The 18,879-nt window shown below is 37.7% G+C and overlaps 1 pseudogene; it reads left to right on the top strand.

Annotated features, from left to right (window-relative positions):
• Nucleotides 1-1,682: 1,682 nt before the first annotated feature.
• LOC113198213 (small ribosomal subunit protein uS5 pseudogene) lies at nt 1,683-6,137 on the top strand (annotated as a pseudogene).
• Nucleotides 6,138-18,879: the final 12,742 nt, after the last annotated feature.

Genomic DNA, 18,879 nt, shown 5'->3' with positions numbered 1-18,879 from the left:
AAATATTTGACCTTTGTCCTCATAACTTTTGAGAGTGCAGAAATCTTCTGTTTATTGTGGTGTGAAAGTAGAGGAGAAACAGGCTTTTTGTTTTTCCAAGAACACAATGTGCATTCTATATATGATAACTCCTCATTGCTTAGATTTTACAATATGCTATTTTAATCAAATTTCAGGAAGTAGTACCTAGGCTGTCATGACAGCTGTTTAACAGTTTCCACAAAATCTGGACTATCTAATTTCTGTGGTTAGTTACATCAGTGTCAAAAATATTCATGAATAAAAATTTATTGTAAAAAGTTAGCAAAATATGAAATAAAGGTTAAATCCACATTAGAGAGACAAAGTTGTTTCCTAAAGGAAATAAATTGTTGGAGATAATGGCACATTTGGCATAAACTATGACTTTCTGAACAATAGTTTACTTTGCAGATCCATATTGACTTCATAATTCCACAAAACACTGACTGATTCCACCATCCTAACTTTTAAGCAACTCAGTATTAATAATCAGTGACTTTCAATGTTCTGTGAATATGTTTTCTATTTAACTTTTTCTTGGTTACGTTTCACTATCTCTTACTCATTCTACTTTGATGACCTTTAATTTCTGACAACATCCATCTTCTGTAGATTGTTGTGAGTAAATACTTTAAAAAATATAAAAGGGGCAGGGGTTGTGGCTCAGCGGTAGAGTGCTCACCTATCACGTATGAGGCCCTGGGTTCAAACCTCAGCACCAAATAAAAATAAATAAAAATAAAAGTATTGTGTCCAACTACAATTAAAAAATTAAAAAATTAAAAAAAAATAATATAAAAGTTCTAACTAAGCTTGAAGTCCTCTGATGTATTTTCTCTTTGCTTTTTTAGTTTGTTTGTTTTTATTAGGTTAGAGTTCTATCCAAGTCTAGGAATAACTTATGTGATCCTCAGTGTCACAGTGCACATACAAAAGAAGAATCCAATGAAGACAGGTATATTCTACAAAATTCTCTTGCAGGCCTATCTGTGTAGCTTAGAGTACCTGTCTTTTTAGGATAAGCTTCAGGCTTTTCTCATTTGGACATTTACAAAAATCACAACACACAAGTGACCTGAAGGATATAGAATTCCTATGACAAAACAAATATCACAACCAGCTTGTTCTGTAGCAAACAAAACAAAAATACTCCCCCAACCCACAAACTCTCAAATGTCATAAAAAGGATAAATTGATACAGAGGAAAGGACAAAAGACACAGTAAGAAAAAAAGAGTAACTGCTTTGATGTGGGCCTCTACCGTGGGATCTCTGAAATGGCCGACATTAAACTTAATATGCTTCATGCATTTCCACAAAAAAGGGAACAACAAAAAAGAGGAAATACAGGAGAGAGGGACAAAAAAAAATAAAGATAATAATAGTTTAACTATAAAATTTTGTTTCATATGAAAAAACCCTGCCTTATTTCTTTCTATTTTTGGACATGATACCAGAAGACATCAAAGCTATGTGACAAAGCAAAGCTCATGAACAGGAAAGGCACAGAAACCAGTAGACTCTGAAACCCACCTTGTTAATCCTCCATTTTAGCCAATGGAAAAAAAGGAGAAATTGGCAATCTTCAGGAAATAAAATGCAGCAAGATAAGTAGCAAAGTAAGTGCTCAGGAGGTTGGCTAATATGTAGGTCCCAGTTAGCATGTGTCAGGGATTTCCTGGGACAGAACTGAAAACACATTTACAATTGATAGCAACAAATCAACAGATTCTGTTAAAGGCTAGACTAGTAAGAAAGAAGTCATCCAAAGAACTTCTGATTTCTAATCCAGGCAATACAACTTATGAGTCCAGTGAGTTCATTCCCTAAAATTCCTGTCATAAATTTCCCATGTGTTGCAATCATGAAATTTTTCTCCAACATATTCAACATGGCTGTCAACAGAAAACTCTACACTGTAGTTTGCTGGTTGAGGAATTGTCAGATGACTTACTAAATAATGATATAGATCTTAAGGTTGATTATGCAATTAGTATTCTTCTCCTTGTTTTTGATGTGGTTTCTGTCTTTAACTATGAAGCCCACTGTTTGCAGTAGGACTGTAGAATTACTCTTCATAAGCCATCGAACAGTTTCCAACCACTTCTGCTAAAAATTTCCAGTCTTGATCCAGATGTCAATTACAAACTGTTTTTTTCCTACATATAGATATGATAAAAGGTCCAAACACTCATTTGCTAACACGCAAATAAAGAGATTAATTTTCATTCCTTTGAATGAAAATACTTTTTGCTCTCCCAAAGAACTATATCATTTGATTTACAAATCTGAAGTGTGAAATAGGAACCTTGAACACCTATTTTTACCATAATAAAGTTCTTCAACAAGTTAAAACCAGCAACGATCCCATTGGTGATTAGTTATAGAGCATTCACAGTGTAGGTTGCTGAGTTACAAAATAAGATACAGAGTTTGAAATTTTCAGGAAACTTGTAGGCAATATATGTCTTAAACCTGAGGACTATAATTCCCAAGGAAATGTTTTTTTCTTCCTGCCATAAAGAAGCAGGCTTTTCAGGTCATATCAATATCATCTTAAATACTGTTTTAAAAATGATAAATTTTGGATGAAATATAAGCATGCAATATTTTAGCATTTAGCTGTTCATTATTTTTTCTTTTTATTATACACAGAAAGAATTACAGTTTTTATAATGCTGAGGTCTAGCTTTTAAATCAGCATTAGAATTTAGGGACTTTTTTAAGCTTGTAAACTCTCTACAACAATGATTTTACTAACTTTATAATGGTATATCAAGGACATACAATATATTTACTCCTCAGGAACCCTTATTTTGGGGTATTATATCTGTCTTCCTCTCTCCTTCTACTTCATTTTTCTATTAAACAAAATTATGTAATCAGTATTGTAGTATGTAGAAATAATTCTCTATTTACTTAGATAAAACATCAATAAGTTGAATAATGAGTTTAAGTGTACCAGTATTTTAAAGTTTTTTGATTGTCAATTCAAATTGCTATTGTAGATAATTTTTGTAAAGTAGTACTATTAATTAATTAAAATGTTAATATGAAAATTGGAACAGTATTTTTCATTATTCATCTTAAAGTGTATATTTACAACCATAACTATTTATCTGAGGAAGCTTGGTGGTTTTCTGACAGATTTCCACCAATTCATTTCATTTTGGAGTTATAACATATTACCTGTTTTTTTTTTTTTTTTTTTGCAGGAGAAAAGTTATTAGTTGGCTTTCTACTTTTTACATATAGAAGTCGTTCATTCATATTTTAAGAATGTATAAAACCAGATTATTTATCAGCATCTATACTCTTCTTCCAAACAAAAAGTTTGTAGTGTCCTTTTAATATAAAACTTCAACCCCACAATTTCCATTGCTACAGTAAATTCAAATCTAGTTCCAGGTTATTGCTATTGTTCAAAAACCTTTCTTTACAAGGTCATCAGACTTCACAGGTATATTATCAAGACTTCAAATCAAGTTTTATTATTTCTTATCTCATATATAATCCAAAAAAATTAATTCAAAATTTGTCATGAAACTAAAATGGATTTAAAGGTAGAATCCATAGGAAAAAAATGTAACACGAAAAAGAGAGAGAAAAAAAAAAGAAAACACTGAAACTTTTTTTTTTTTTTTTTTATAATCTAGGAGAAGGCTTAAAATAATGAAGCTGGAGAAAAATATACTATATCCTCTGGAGAAAATATACTATGTTTTAGAGAAATCTATAACTTTACCACAATTCCAGTCAAAATCCCAATAATATATTTGATGAGATTTGAGAAATTGATTCCAAAAATCTGCTAGAGGGGTAAATATTGCAGAATAGCTCAGAAAGAGGAAAAAAAAATCCACACTGGCAGACTATGAGCAAAAGTTGACTGAAAAATAAATTTGAACACATTATAAGGAACATGTACACAAATTTATGTCAATGAACTCTACTACAATGTCTTTACACATTTACATGCTTTCCTTGCACCTGCAGGCACTTAAGTTTGCAGACCTCCTTAAAGCTATATTAGTGTATTGGTGATTTATTTAAACTAATCAGGTTCCCCTCCTCACAAAATATACAAATTATGAATTTGATTACAGATCTACTTGAAAAACACAGAGATTATAACTAAAACAAAAAATAAAAATATTTAAATCATTTAATATGAAAGTCCTCCTAAGAACATAATTCAAAATCTTAGAAATGTAAAAGAAATGTGACAGTTTAAGCTCACATAGTTATAAAACAGTTCTATGGGGAATAATATCACATAACCAAATAATAAATAATTTGTTGAAAGATACTTGCAGTATTTTTAATATTCATACTTCATAACAGGATCTGATGAATTTGTAAAAAAATGTTTGCATAGCTCTGTAAAAAATGGACAAAGTTTATGACCAGACAAATAACCAGATTGAGAAAATATAGTGAAATAGCTCAGATTCTTCTGATATATCAAAGATGTCATGCTTCCAAAAAAAAAAAAAAAAAAAAGCAGTTCATTCACCCTTGAGGAAATCTCTCAAGGTCCTTCTTTATGCCCTGCACAATCACCAGAACTAGCACTCTCCCATCAGAAAGCTCCAGCTTTCAGACAACAGGAGATTTAATATGGTCCAAAGTGATGGCTTTTAGACACCTAAACTAACCAAGGCACACCCATAATTTAAAGTCTTAAAATTCAATATCTAAAAGGGTGGATTGGAACAAGTGTCTGTATTATTTCTGCTGAATGACAGACCACTGGAAGTTGTAGAGATATGAAAATTAGAACATGCCCTATTTGAAGGCATTCATAGTTGAAATTATAAAATACTATTGTAATCAAAACAATAACAACAGAAAACAAGAAAAACAGTAAAAAGAGTATATTTAGTCTAAATCCTGTCCAATGATTACTCCTGCACATAGAGATACTATAAAAAAATTAAGGAAAATCATAACAATAAAGAGAAATCTTAGCTGGAACTAACGAAAGAATTAATCTTTAAGAAAGTTCAGTTAATGGAGGAGACATGAGAGAATATTAAATAAATCAATATTAATTTAATTATTAAATTAATAGAATGTTAAATAAATTATTAAGGCACAATTAATAATTTAGAGGAACTTGGAAGTCTTCCTTAACTAAAAAGCTATTATAATTTTCAAAAAAAGGTAAACAGAATATTTGGGAATCTTAATCATGTTTGTAATTTTTTTTTTTTTTTTTGATGTGATAGTAAATGCTGGACTGGAGACCAGACTTCTAAATAGTGAATAGTGAATTGGAATTCCTAACCCAACAACTTGCGCATTTCAGAAGCATTAAGAAATGAAAATTCTGGTTTCTTTGGGAAAATAACAAATGTTGTAGTGGGAGGGTCCAGAGGCTCTGGGGGCCTGGAAATGGGAGGCTGCAGTCCAGGAAGGATTCTGCAGTGGCCTCTGAGATAAGGCCTAAGACATGGAGTGGATCCTGGTCACCAAGGTGGGCCACCTGGTCAAGAACATGAAGATCAAGTCCCGGGAGGAGACCTAGCTCTTTTCTCTGGCTATCAAGGGATCTGAGATCATTGATTTTTTTCCTGGGGGCATCACTCAGGGAAGAGGCTTTGAAGATCATGTTTGTACAGAAGCTGACTCATGCTGGCCAGCAGCCGAGGTTCAAGGCATTTGTTACTATCGGGGAGGTAGCCACTGCTATGGAGGGGACATCATCCTGGCCAAGCTCTCTATTGTTTCTGTGTGGAGAAGCTACTGAGGGAACAAGATTGGCAAGCTCCACACTGTCCCTTTCAAGGTGACAGGATGCTATGATTCTGTGCTGTTGTGTCTCATTCCTGCCCTCAGAGGTACTGACACCGTCTCCGCCCCTGTACCCAACAAGCTGCTGCTGATGGCTGGTACTGATGACTGCTACCCCTCTGCCAGAGGTTGTACTGCCACTTTGGGTAATTTTGCCAAAGCCACCTTTGGTGCCATCTCCAAGACATACAGCGACCTGACCCTGATCTCTGGAAAGAGACTGTGTTCACCAAGTCTCCCTGTCAGAAATTCACCCACCATCTTGTGAAAACTCACACCAGAGTCTCTGTGCAAAGGATCCAGGCTGCAGCTGCAACATAGGGTTTTTATATAAGAAAAACAAGGTGAATAAAACCTCTTAAAGAAATAAAAATTCTGATAGAATAAGAGACGTGAATAATAAGAATAAGAATATCATGCAAATATTTATCTATTGTTAATTTAAAGCTAAATTAAAATAATCAAACAAATAAATTAAAAAAAAAATCTGAGCCGAATAACATTCGGCATAACATTTAGAATTAAAGGTTATTCTAAAGGCTGAGCTGAGGACATGTTTGAGGTTTCAAGAGAAAAAGCACATTCATTTTTTATAGTAGTAATAAAAATGATAAAACACGTAAATAAACTATACACATAGATACATGGAGAGACTTATACATTGGAGAAATTTATACATTGCAAAAATAAAGATAAATGCTTCAACATTTCAGAGATGGTCATACCCACAAAACGCTGCTTGATTCATATTACAGGAGAAACTTCAATTTTTATGAGCCAAATTCTAAATTAAGTCCTACAATGGAGAATCACGGTCTCCCACTCTGTTCGGAAACCTCAGCCCATTTATAGATGCCAGCAGATTTTTCTAAGTAAAGCCCTTGCCGCTCTCCTTTGGGTCTATACAATATATCTTCCCTACGGTGTTCTTCCAAAGAGACCTGTGCCCATATAATAAAAAGTGCACTGCACAAGGGGGAATATCCAGGTTACTCTGAGAGATTGCGAGATACAGCCCTTGAATTTACACTAATTCCTGAGTGTTGGTAGCAGGCCCGCCCTGGCCCCTGGGGACTCAACCCCCAGTCCTTTGTTATGCATGTCAATGTGGCCAGCTCACAAGGCCATGACTCGGGCTTGCAGTTTCCTGTTTATCTGCCTGGAGCATATGTGCTTCTCGGGAACATCTTGACCTGTTTGGAGCCTCCTGATAGGGGACGGTGGCGTAACCCAAGGACGAAGTTACTACTCTTCCCTCCTGGCTTTTGAGTAATTTCCCCAGCTGTTATAAAAGATATATAAGGGGAACAAATTTGGCAATAAAGTAAGCTCACGCAAGAGAGTGGCCGATAGTTCGGCCCAAAAAGCGGAGGTTGCAGCCTTGATATTGGCTTTACAGACCTATAGCTCGGTGCCCCTTAATGTTTTCACAGACAGTCTCTATATCGCCAGGCTCACCTCCGCGATCAAGACGGCACCTTATATTGGAAAACAATCCACTATCATGGATCAACTACAGACAGTGCAGCTTCTTACATGGGCTAGGGCAGACCCCCTCTTCATAGGTCACATTAGAAGTCATTCCGGACTTTCAGGTCCTCTGGTGGCGGGCAATGCCATGGCGGATGCTGCCACACATGCCACTAACCTTGTATATACAATAACTGAGTATGATAAGGCCCTACAGCTTCATAATAAATTTCACCTAAACGCACAAAATTTGCGCTTCCGCTCAGGATGTTCCCGGGATCAAGCTTTAAAAATTGTCTCCCTATGCCCTACTTGTGCACCTTTTATCCAATCCCCTTCTCTGGGAGTCAACCCAAGGGGCCTTCAGCCAAATGACATCTGGCAAACTGATGTAACTCATATTCCTAGTTTTGGAAAACTATCCTTTGTGCATGTCAGTATAGACACGTTCTCTGGTTTTATCTCCGCTACTTTACATTCAGGAGAGAAGGCTAAGGATGTGATACAGCACTATGTAAAAACCTTTTCCTTTATGGGAACCCCTCGATGCATAAAAACAGATAATGGCCCAGCTTATACTAGTCAAACCTTCCAAAAATTTTGCTCACAGTGGGATATTATACACAAAACAGGAATCCCATGTAACCTCCAAGGACAGGCCATTGTTGAATGGGCCCATCAACATCTTAAAACCTATTTGCAAAAAACTAAAGAGGGGGAGATATACCAGAGTTGTCAGGGACCACATGCACTATTAAATATAACTCTATTCACTTTAAATTTTTTGCTCACAGACGCTGAAGGCCGTACAGTGGCGCAGTGTCACTTTTCCCCTCCCACCATACAAAAAGCACAGATAAGATGGAAGGATCTGGCTACAGGGAAGTGGCAACCCCCTGCTCCACTCTTGGCTAGAGTGAGAGGAGCTGTATGTGTCTTCCCTCCAGGGACGGAAAAACCCATTTGGGTCCCGGAACGCTGCAGGAGACCGGTGGTCGCAGACTCGGGAAGGAGCGGTGACCCTGGGACTTCAGGTTCGGCCATTTTCGCTTCTCCAAAGGAGTGACAGAATGAGTTTTGTGGGTTGGATCTTCCTTATAACAGTCCTGGTATGCAGGCCTGTGGATGCGGGAATGGGTCCCCCACCAGGTAATATCTACCAGCATCTTTTTGGGACCCCCTGCGAGTGCAGGGGAGGGATTTGGAATCAGGCCCCCAGTAGTTGGATCCAGACTGCCGATTGTGTAACCAGGGTAGCCTACCTCTGGGCTGAAGTTCATCAACAAATTGGGGGATTTCACCACCCTGAGTGGGTATGCGTGAACAAACCAAAGATTAACCCCCCTGGTCCCGAAAAAACCCTCAGTAACTGCTCCGCAACTTGCACTTATACTTCAGCAGTTCATGTCTCTTGCTATGAGACGGCCTCGATTTGTGTACACAAGGGATGACAGTATTTTGAGGCCAGATTGACCAAGACCCGGTCGGGGGAGGGGGTGGAAGTAACTTTTCACTTCTCTCCGTTTCTTTTTGGCCAAGGAGGAGTTGAATCTAAACTCCGGTAGGCTGGGTGCCAGGGTGAGGTTGGCAAGTCCTCCTGTTGGCCCACTGCAGCCCCTACAGGGATCTCTGATGGGGGGGAGGGGGGACCTACTGATTCTGTTAAACATCTTCAAGTTATCAAGCTTTTGAAACTGCAGACCCCTGAGCTCGTATACCACCCCTTGGTGCTGCCTAAGTCACAGCTCCCGGATCTGGATGCTAACACGTTAGATATCTTAAGGACCACCTTTTCCTTGCTTAAGACTCCAATCCCACACTTGCTAATGATTGCTGGCTCTGCATGACAACAGGGGCGGTTATGCCAGTAGCTGTCCCTATTAATGTCACCGTGCATAGTGATGATACTTGCCAGCCCGGATTACCTTTCAAGGTCCAGCCCAAGGGTGTCTTTACAATATGCCTTCTGGGTATGATGCAAAACAATACCTATGATGTGGATGTTGGAGTGACCTCCTTTGGGAACTGCTCGACGGTGAAGAATTATTCCTCACCCACTCCAGCCCTCTGTCCCCCTAATGGAACTGTTTTATGTGTGGGGGAAATTCTGCCTTCCCTCGACTCCCTGCAAATTGGACAGGTGTCTGCGTTCTCACCCTGCTCCTCCCTGACATAACCATTGTCTCTGGGGATGAGCCCCTGCCCATCCCCAGCCTAGAGACTCTAGTGAGAAGACACAGGCGAGCTATACAGGCTCTACCGCTACTCGCCACACTGGGGATAACGGCTGCTGTGGGCACAGGCACAGCTGGACTGGGTACAGCGATACATTCTTATCGCCGTCTATCTCAGCAGCTTATAGATGATGTGCAGACCCTATCTGGCACTATTAGGGATCTACAAGACCAGATTGATTCTTTGGCAGAAGTGGTCCTCCAAAATAGGCGAGGCCTAGACTTACTGACTGCCAATCAGGGGGGAATCTGTTTAGCCTTAGGAGAAAGGTGCTGCTTCTATGCCAATAAATCGGGCATAGTTCACACTAAAATCAAGGAGCTTCAAGAAGACCTAGAGAAAAGGAGAAAAGAATTATTCAAGAACCCTCTTTGGACTGGGATGAATGGGTTCCTGCCCTACCTTCTTCCCCTCCTGGGGCCCTTACTGGGTCTTCTTTTGATTGCAACCTTGGGACCTTGTGTTGCAAATAGGATAACTCAATTCATTAAGGACCAGATTAACATTTTAACCTTCAAGCCAATACAGGTTCACTACCAACGTCTGGAGATGGACGACTCCGCCCACAAGGTGTACTTACGACCCATCCGGAGATGAGATGTAACTGGACAGGAGCCAATGACCGAGCCCTCCTGCTTTTGCCCAGGTCCCTGCTTTTGCCCAGGTCCCTAATTACCCTGCCGACTTGGTGCCGTCATCCCAGACCCTTATGTTCAGAAAGCTCCCTGGTCATAGCTATCCCACTGGCAAAGATGATGACTGGGATCCTCAGTTGTGTCCTGCTGGCCATGACACCCTAACTGAAAAGTGTCCATTTACGTAGGACAAGAGCTGATCTTGTAGTACCCAGTGACGGGCAACTTCCACGCTTGCACTGCATCCTAAGCCAGGGGAATGGGGCCTCCCCAGAGATGGGTAAGCAGTGCAGGGGCGGTGGATGACCTAAGACAGGGGCTACTTGATTCCCTTTGACATGCAAAAAACAAAAAAGGGGGACTTGCTGGTAGCAGGCCCGCCCTGGCCCCTGGGGACTCAACCCCCAGTCCTTTGTTATGCATGTCAATGTGGCCAGCTCACAAGGCCATGACTCGGGCTTGCAGTTTCCTGTTTATCTGCCTGGAGCATATGTGCTTCTCGGGAACATCTTGACCTGTTTGGAGCCTCCTGATAGGGGACGGTGGCGTAACCCAAGGACGAAGTTACTACTCTTCCCTCCTGGCTTTTGAGTAATTTCCCCAGCTGTTACAAAAGATATATAAGGGGAACAAATTTGGCAATAAAGTAAGCACACGCTTCCTCCTGGATGAAGAACCTTGGTGTCCTGTATATTTCTTAACCCCGCTGTCTCTTGCTGGACTCGGCTCCGTTAGCCGGATGTGGCACCTGAGGATCCAAAGTAACCACCATAGTCTACCAATTATAATAAGAGCTTATTTTGGTCACATAATGCATGGAGTCTTGGCAAATATTCGAATGAACATTGGCCCATAGATCATTGACTCAACCCTGAAAATACAACTGGAATAAACATATTTAGTAACTGGAAGAAAACTGATATCTGATATTTTGCCCTTAAAGAGAAATATCCAAGTAGCAGACTCTCCCCACCAAATTAAACCAGGAGTAATACTGCCTCCCTGTAAGTTTCAGGGATCACTGACTGACCTTAAGTCTCCATATCCGTGAGAATGGTGGTATCTGTCACATCCCCACTCAGCATGCTATCCTGATGGATTTTAGATAGGTGGATTTTGTAGAATGTCTTCAGTTATTTCAGAAATAGCATCTGTAGTAGAGCAAATTAACAATTTCTGGCATCTGAAATGCTGTTGTTGATCTTTTGGTGCTTTTTCTGCCATAGCAATTCATAAGAACCATTGGAAGCAATTTGCCTTTACTCTAGTGGTACAAATGGTACATGGTCACAGCTTTGTCTGAGGCTTTGTCAGCCCTCCTACTCCTCATCATAAGCATCACCTGGTCCATTACATTGTTACCAGTTTGTGGATTCTGACAATCAAGAAGTAGCAAGTACTTCAAATGCCATAGTAAAATATATATTAATCAAAGCATGAGAGATAACCTTCCCCCCTAAATTCAGGAGACTGCTACCTGAATGAGGTTTCTGATAATACAGGGATTTGAAGCATGTTGAGATGTCTCCTCCAGTATGAAAGACAATTTGCTGAATCCTATACCACTCACCACTAAAAATCGTATGGCATTTTTTAAAAAATTATTTGTTCTTTTTAGATATACAGGCCAGTAGAATATATTTTGACACATTATACATACATGGAAGATTACTTTTCATTTTTTATTAGTTAATTAATTAATTTTTAAAATTAATTTATTTATACCTCCCATTCTTGTGGTTGTACCTGTTGTGGTTACAGTGGTCGAAGGACACAGCATTTTATAGGCCTCTTGATTTCAGATTCAATAAAAATCTGACTGTGCTACTTTGTTCTCAAATTCTAGTCTGCTAGTTGAGTTCCTTTTTTTTTTAATCTTGAAAAACTTTGTTACTTGATGCTTTTTGTTGCAGGTACAAACAAGTCATGAATTGTATTAGGAAATAGCCACTGAGGACATAGACTTTTTAACAACTCAAATTTTTGGTTCACATTTTTTAAGAAATGTTTTATTAACTTCTCAATATGTTACTTTGTACATTCTTCTCATTTTGATGATCTTTACTAGTTTTAATTGAAAACTTAAACTATTCTTTAGGAATTAAATCTATATGTATTTGTATGTATATGAATGTATCTGTATTTTTTAAAATCCATGGCTATTCTAAATGTGTTTGTATATATAAACATAAACACATATATGCTTTTTCATATCGATTTAATGAAAATTAAATTAGTTAAAATGTCAATTATATTGCCTAACAAAAATGTGTTAACCATCTGATTTGACTATTAATATTATATGTTGCTACTTTAATTTTACTATTAAGTATTAATATTCTGATGGAAACAGCAAAATTCTCCTTTTTTTTAAAGAGAGAGTGAGAGAGGAGAGAGAGAGAGAGAGAGAATTTTTAATATTTTTTTTTAGTTCTCGGCGGACACAACATCTTTGTTGGTATGTGGTGCTGGGGATCGAACCCGGGCCGCACGCATGCCAGGCAATCGAGCTACCGCTGAGCCACATCTCCAGCCCAGCAAAATTCTCTTAACTGATTTCAGGTAGATATTTTCTTCTTCCTTCCTTCCTTCCTTTTTTAAGACTTTTTTTCTTGGTACTGGGAATTGAAACCAGAAGTGCTTAATCACTGAGTCACATCCCTACTCCTTTTTAAGAATTTTTTGAGACAGTCTCACTAAATTTTTCAGGGCCTAAGTTCCTCAGGTTGGCCTTGAACTTGTGATTTTCCTGCTGCAGTCTCCTGAGTTGCTGAGATTGCAGGCACACACTACTGTACCCAGCTCACACAGATATTTTCAAGGAGTTCAGTGACCTATCAAAGAACATGATAAAAGATGTTGGGTTAAATGAAAGAGATGTTCATGAAGTCCTATTTGTTATCTTTATTCTTGAGAAACTCATGGATCACTTCAGGCATTTTTAGGAATACAGATTTCCTTACATTCATGAAACACTCTAGGACGCAAAGAGAAGCCTATTTTAGTTTGCTGTTGAATAAAATCAGAATAAATGGATGGCTGGATAGATAAGAAAATATCAGTATATGAGCAGAAGTCCTTGCCATGTCCCTTTGTGGAATAGGATTGGTCCACTTTATCACAATATTGCTTCAAAAGTACATAATGAAGAGGTGTAGGAATAAAATCATTGATTTCAGATTTCCTGTGACCTCTGTGTTAGGATCCCCAGAAACTGTGCCCTTCCTCTTCCTGGTGTGGTATCCTAAAGAGAGGATTAAAAGGAGAAAGGATTTTAGTGACATTACAAAGGGGATGATGAAGATCATGTTGAGAAGCATGTGGGAAGTTAAGCTACATTTTCTCACTAAGATGTCCCATATTAAATTTCTGTCAGTGTTTACATGCTTTTTGATCCAGCACTTAGTTGTAGTCTCTAAAAGAAAGAACAAACAGAAAGAGAGGTTTTTCCTGGTACAATTTTTAGAAACATCTTGGAAGTTTTCCATTGTATCCACTGGAAAATGAAACTGGGAAAGTTAGCTACTTTTTTTTTTTTTTTTGACTGAGGTGTCCATACAGAAATAATTAGATCCTGTCCTGAGGATGTCACAATTTATCACTGAATTATTTATATAAAATTTTCTCACAGTTTACATTGTAGTTCATGAATTTTGGAAATTGCTAAATAATTGAGAATGAAATCAATCACAAGGAACTTCCAGCTCCTGATCTAATCAATGCAGTTAACTGATACAATGAACCTGTCTCCCCAATGCCCATTATTTTAGTTAGCTTTTTCACTGTTGTGACCAAGAACAATTAGAGGCAGAGAAGTTTGTTTGGAGCTTAGTTTCAGAGGTCTCAGTCCATAAATAGCCAGCTCTATTCCTCTGGGTTCAAGCTGAGTCAGAACATCATGACAGAGGAAAAGCACGTCAGGATATGGCCACCAAGAAGGAGAGAGAGAGACTCCCCTTACCACAGACAAAATATACACCCCCAAAGGCACTCCCCCTAATGACCCACCTCCTTCCAGTCGCACCTTACTGGCCTACAGTTGCCACTCAGTTAATCCCTATCAGAGGTTTAACTCACTGATTAGCTTAAGTCTCTCACAGCCCAAACCTTTCACCTCTAAACCTTGCATTGTCTCACACAGGAACTTTTGGGAGACACCTAATATCTAAACCATAACACCCATCATGAAATCTATAACAGAAATGACTGCATATACATTCTTCAATATGCTTGCCATGTGTGATGACCAGGAATCTGTCTTCAGCATAACACTGACTTGTAAATAAGGTATTATAGATTTGTGTATACAAAGTTTTACTATTCAATGTTTCTTATTTATTTATTTATTAAAATTAAAAAAAATTTTTATTGGTTGTTCAAAACATTACATAACTCATGACATATCATCTTTCATACATTTGATTTAAGTGGGTTATGAACTCCCATTTTTACCCCAAATACAAGTTGCAGAATCACCTAGGTTACACATCCACATTTTTCCATATTCAATGTTTCTTTTGTGCTATACAATTGGTGGCCATGGACAAAGAATGTAAGGCTTCCAGGGTTCTGCAAAAAGTCTTAGTTATCTTTTGGAAAATGAACATTTCTCTCTAAATCTCAATTTGTGATTTTCAAGACAGATACGATGTTACCTGCTGCTGTGGCACTGCTTATAGTTCCCCTGTGAAGCTATGCATTGGAATTTGAATTGTGGTTTATTAAAATGCAAAAGAGAATTAGATTTTTAAATATTTTTGTCTTCTTTTCCTTGAGATTTAAACATTATTGATTCATTCTTCTTAGTTAGAAGCTGCAAGTATTAAACCTGTCTATAAAAGGTAGGGTCTTAATGGATTCGCTGAGGAGGAAGCCATGTCTGAGTGAGAAAGGAAGCAGAAAAGAAAAAGATAATATTTACCTTATCACTTATTAATGTCTTTAATTTCTCTCAACAATGTATTGCACACATTTTCAGGGCACAGATTTCAAACATTTTTTATTAATATTTTTGCCTAAATATTTGTATGCTACTGTAAATGGTATTTTCTTTAAATTTTATTTTCTGATTATTCGTTTCCGGTATCTAGAACTATAGTTATTTTTATATATTGATTCATATACTACTACGTTGCCCAAAACTCATTAGTTTCAACAGGTTTTGCTTTAATATTTTTTTTCTTTTGAAGATTTCATGGAAATTTCTACCTATTCAAGATATCATCTGTGAATAAAAACAGTTTCATTTCTTCATGTTAAAAATGAATGCCTTTTTATTGCCTAGTTTTACTGGCTACAACCTTTTTCATATTAATGGAATTTTTTTGTTATGTAGTATACATATATATTCCACATGTATTTATTATGTTCTCTCACTGATAGAGACATTAAAAAAAAAACATGCCCACCAGGCCATTAGAGTACTTATCAATATTAAATGGGAATTTTGATAGGAAACTTGCTTGCCTTGTTTCTGACAGTATTTACTATTTTTTCTAAATGAAATGTTACCACTGGCCTTTCCTAGGTGCCCTGCCTCAGAGAAATTTCTCTTTTAATGCTACTTTCTTGAGAGTTTTATAATAAACAGATGATGAATTTTGTAAAATTTTTTTCCAAATTTATTATAATGATTGTGATTTTTATTCTTTAACCCATAAATATAATAAACATCAATTTAAAATATTAAATTAACCTTACTTTTTTGATAAATCCTACTTGATACATTATATGTATATATTATATATATATATACACACACATAGCAACGAAGACAAGAAGTTTACAGCAACACCCAAAGGCCAGTGCCAGATGGCTTGAATAAAAGTGGAGGAAAACATCACCCAGCTTCTCCTCATCAATCTGAGCTAAAGCCAAATCTGAACCCCACCCAGCCCTGCTCTTCTGGTGAAATTTCAGATTCTGACCATGGGATTTCAAATGCAGAAGGAGGCAGAGGCACGGAGTTGGTGGAAGCCACCAGGATGAGGAGGAGGAGGCCAATGCCTTGGGTGTTGGGATGGTGTGGGGTGTACCATTGTGCTTCCCAATAGCTGTGGCCAAAGCCTACTCTTTATTGATTGGAAAAAAAAAGTTGAGTTCAAAGAAAACTCAGAACAAGTAAAATTGACATAAAATGTTATCATGACTCATAACACTGGGCCACATTCAGGACACTCTTAAAGAGAAATAGAAGACACTAGAAGATTATCTGGAATGCCATACAAGATATTTGTACAAGGATGACAACTTCCTGAGGCTGCTTTGAAGAATACCTGCAAGAGGGCAGTGATAGTGCTACAGGGATCAGGCCCCATCATGTCCCTGTTGAACTCTCTGTTCCAGTCATGAGATGTGCATTATCTGTTGCACCTAGGCACATGATATTTACTCACCATGGGTTTGACATCTAGGTGAGGACTTGGACTCACATTCTTTAAGGTCCTGGATGGTTTCCTGTGATGTTCAAGGTTAATCATTATCAGATCTCTATAATTAGAACATCAACTCCACCAAAGTACCCCAACAGGGAACTTTGGGCTGATCACCAATTGCATGTATGTTGAACAGGACAGAACAGCACTGATCTTTTTATAAAGTGAGGTAAGTCTTCAGTGTCTTCAATATTTCGCTCATGTTTTGGGATATCATTTTCATTTCAGGCTAATAAAAAAATTAGAAACCAAACCAAACCAAATAAAAACTTAGCTTTTAGTTTTATTGTTTTTTTTTCTGAATGTTTATCTGTTTTATTTATTCCAATATTTATTTTCTTCCACATTTTTTTATTGGTGCATTACAGTTGTACATAATGATGGGATTTGTTGTTACATATTCATATACGCACATAATATAACAATAAAATTTGGCCAATATCACCCCCAGTACTTTCCTCCTTCCTACCCTCCTCCCATCCCCTGGTCCTTTTTTCTGTTCTACTCTGTCTGTTCCATTTTCATGAGATCTCTGACCTCCCACTTTTCTTTTCCTTTTTTCTTCTCTAGCTCCCACATGTGAGAAAAAATACAAACTTTGACCTTCTGAGTTTGACCTATTTCACTTAACATGATGGTTTCCAGCTGCATCTGCTTCACTGCAAATGACATAATTGCATTTTTCTTTGTGACTGAATAAAATTCCACTGTGTGTATATGCACCACATTTTCTTTATTCATTAATCCACTGTTGGACACCTAGGGCTTGTTCGATAGTTTGGCTATTGTGAATTGTGCTGACGCCACATCCCCAGTCCTTTTTATATTTTATTTTGAGACAGTGTCTTGATAAGTTTCTTAGGGCCTAGTTGCTGAGGCTGGCTTTGAACTCCTAGTTTTCTTGCCTCAGCCTCTTGAGCTGCTGGGATTATAGGCCTGTGCCACTGTGCCCAGCTCACTTTCATTCTTGAAGGATATTTTTGCTGGATGTATACTTCTGAGTTAACAATTCCTTATTTTTAGTACTTTTAAGATGCCGTGGTTTCTCTTAAGACTCCATATTTTCTGATGAGAAATCTGTTGTTTGAATTTTGTCTATATGCAATGTTTCATTTTTTCCTCTGGCTCATTCATTTTTTTTTCCCTTTAAAATTGGATTTTAGCAGCTTGACTGTGATTTGTCCAGCCATTGTTTTCTTTGAGTTTATTCCTTTTGAAATGTACTGAATCACTTGAATCTATAAATGTATGGCTTTTACCCAATTTGGAGTTTTCTCTCAAACATCTTTCCTGTAGTTAAATTTTTTCCCATTTCTCCGGGATTTCAGTGGTATCAGAGTTGAACATATCTAATCTATGAGGTCAGAGGCTCTTCCACCCTGAATTTTCAGTCCCTAAGGGGGAAAACTGAATCTCTGGAAACTGATCCCTAAAGGAGACATGACTGTTGGCCGTTGGAATGAAATCAGCACCTTGCCTGGGGTCAAATGCCTAGTCGATGCTTCCAGGTTCTTTCAGGCTTTGGTCTGTTGGGCACAAGAATCAGGAAGGAACACATCCCTCTGCAGGACGTTCCCAGCTCAATATACTTTCTAGAGGCATCTCACTCTGGAGGAGGTGGATGAAAAGTCTTCTGAGTGTAGTTAGTACTGTCAGGACACTTTCTCCAGTTTCTGCCAGGCCCCAACTTTTAATGATAATGTGAACATCAACTTAATACAATCAAACTAAAGCCTCAGATTTTCCAGAGAGAAGGATGACAGCACTTTCACCCCTATACTTTAATCAGACTGAATAATTGATAATTTGTTTTTATTCTAGTGTTTTCCTCTTAGAAGGCCTTAAGTAAATAAGTTCAGATACTAGTGACCAGGAATCATCTAGATATTTATTTATGAATTTATATTAATATATAATATATACATATGATAAATAATAGCTTATGCTAGGTGCAAAACTATGCTAGATATGGGGTAATTGTGAGCACAAGATAGGAACAAATTTGACCCTTAATTTTTTTTTTTACTTTTTTAAGGTGATAAAGAAATCTGAAAGTAAAATGATAATCAGTGTCTTTGACACCTGAAGAGTGAAAATGGACTGTGTGTGTGTGTGTGTGTGTGTGTGTGAAATTACATATACATATTCAGCCAATTGTTCCCATTCTTCCCCAAGAATAGAACTGGAATTGGTGGGCTAAAGTTATATTCAGTTACTGGAAGGAACAATTGGTTAAAGACAAACTGTTCTCAAGGCACTGAGTCTCCCACTGCTGGGATGACAGAGGGG

Source organism: Urocitellus parryii, chromosome 5, assembly GCF_045843805.1.
Source record: "Urocitellus parryii isolate mUroPar1 chromosome 5, mUroPar1.hap1, whole genome shotgun sequence".
Classification (NCBI taxonomy): Eukaryota; Metazoa; Chordata; class Mammalia; order Rodentia; family Sciuridae; genus Urocitellus; species Urocitellus parryii.
The sequence above is the reverse complement of the archived record's forward strand: the minus strand, read 5'-3'. Positions and strand labels throughout refer to the sequence as shown.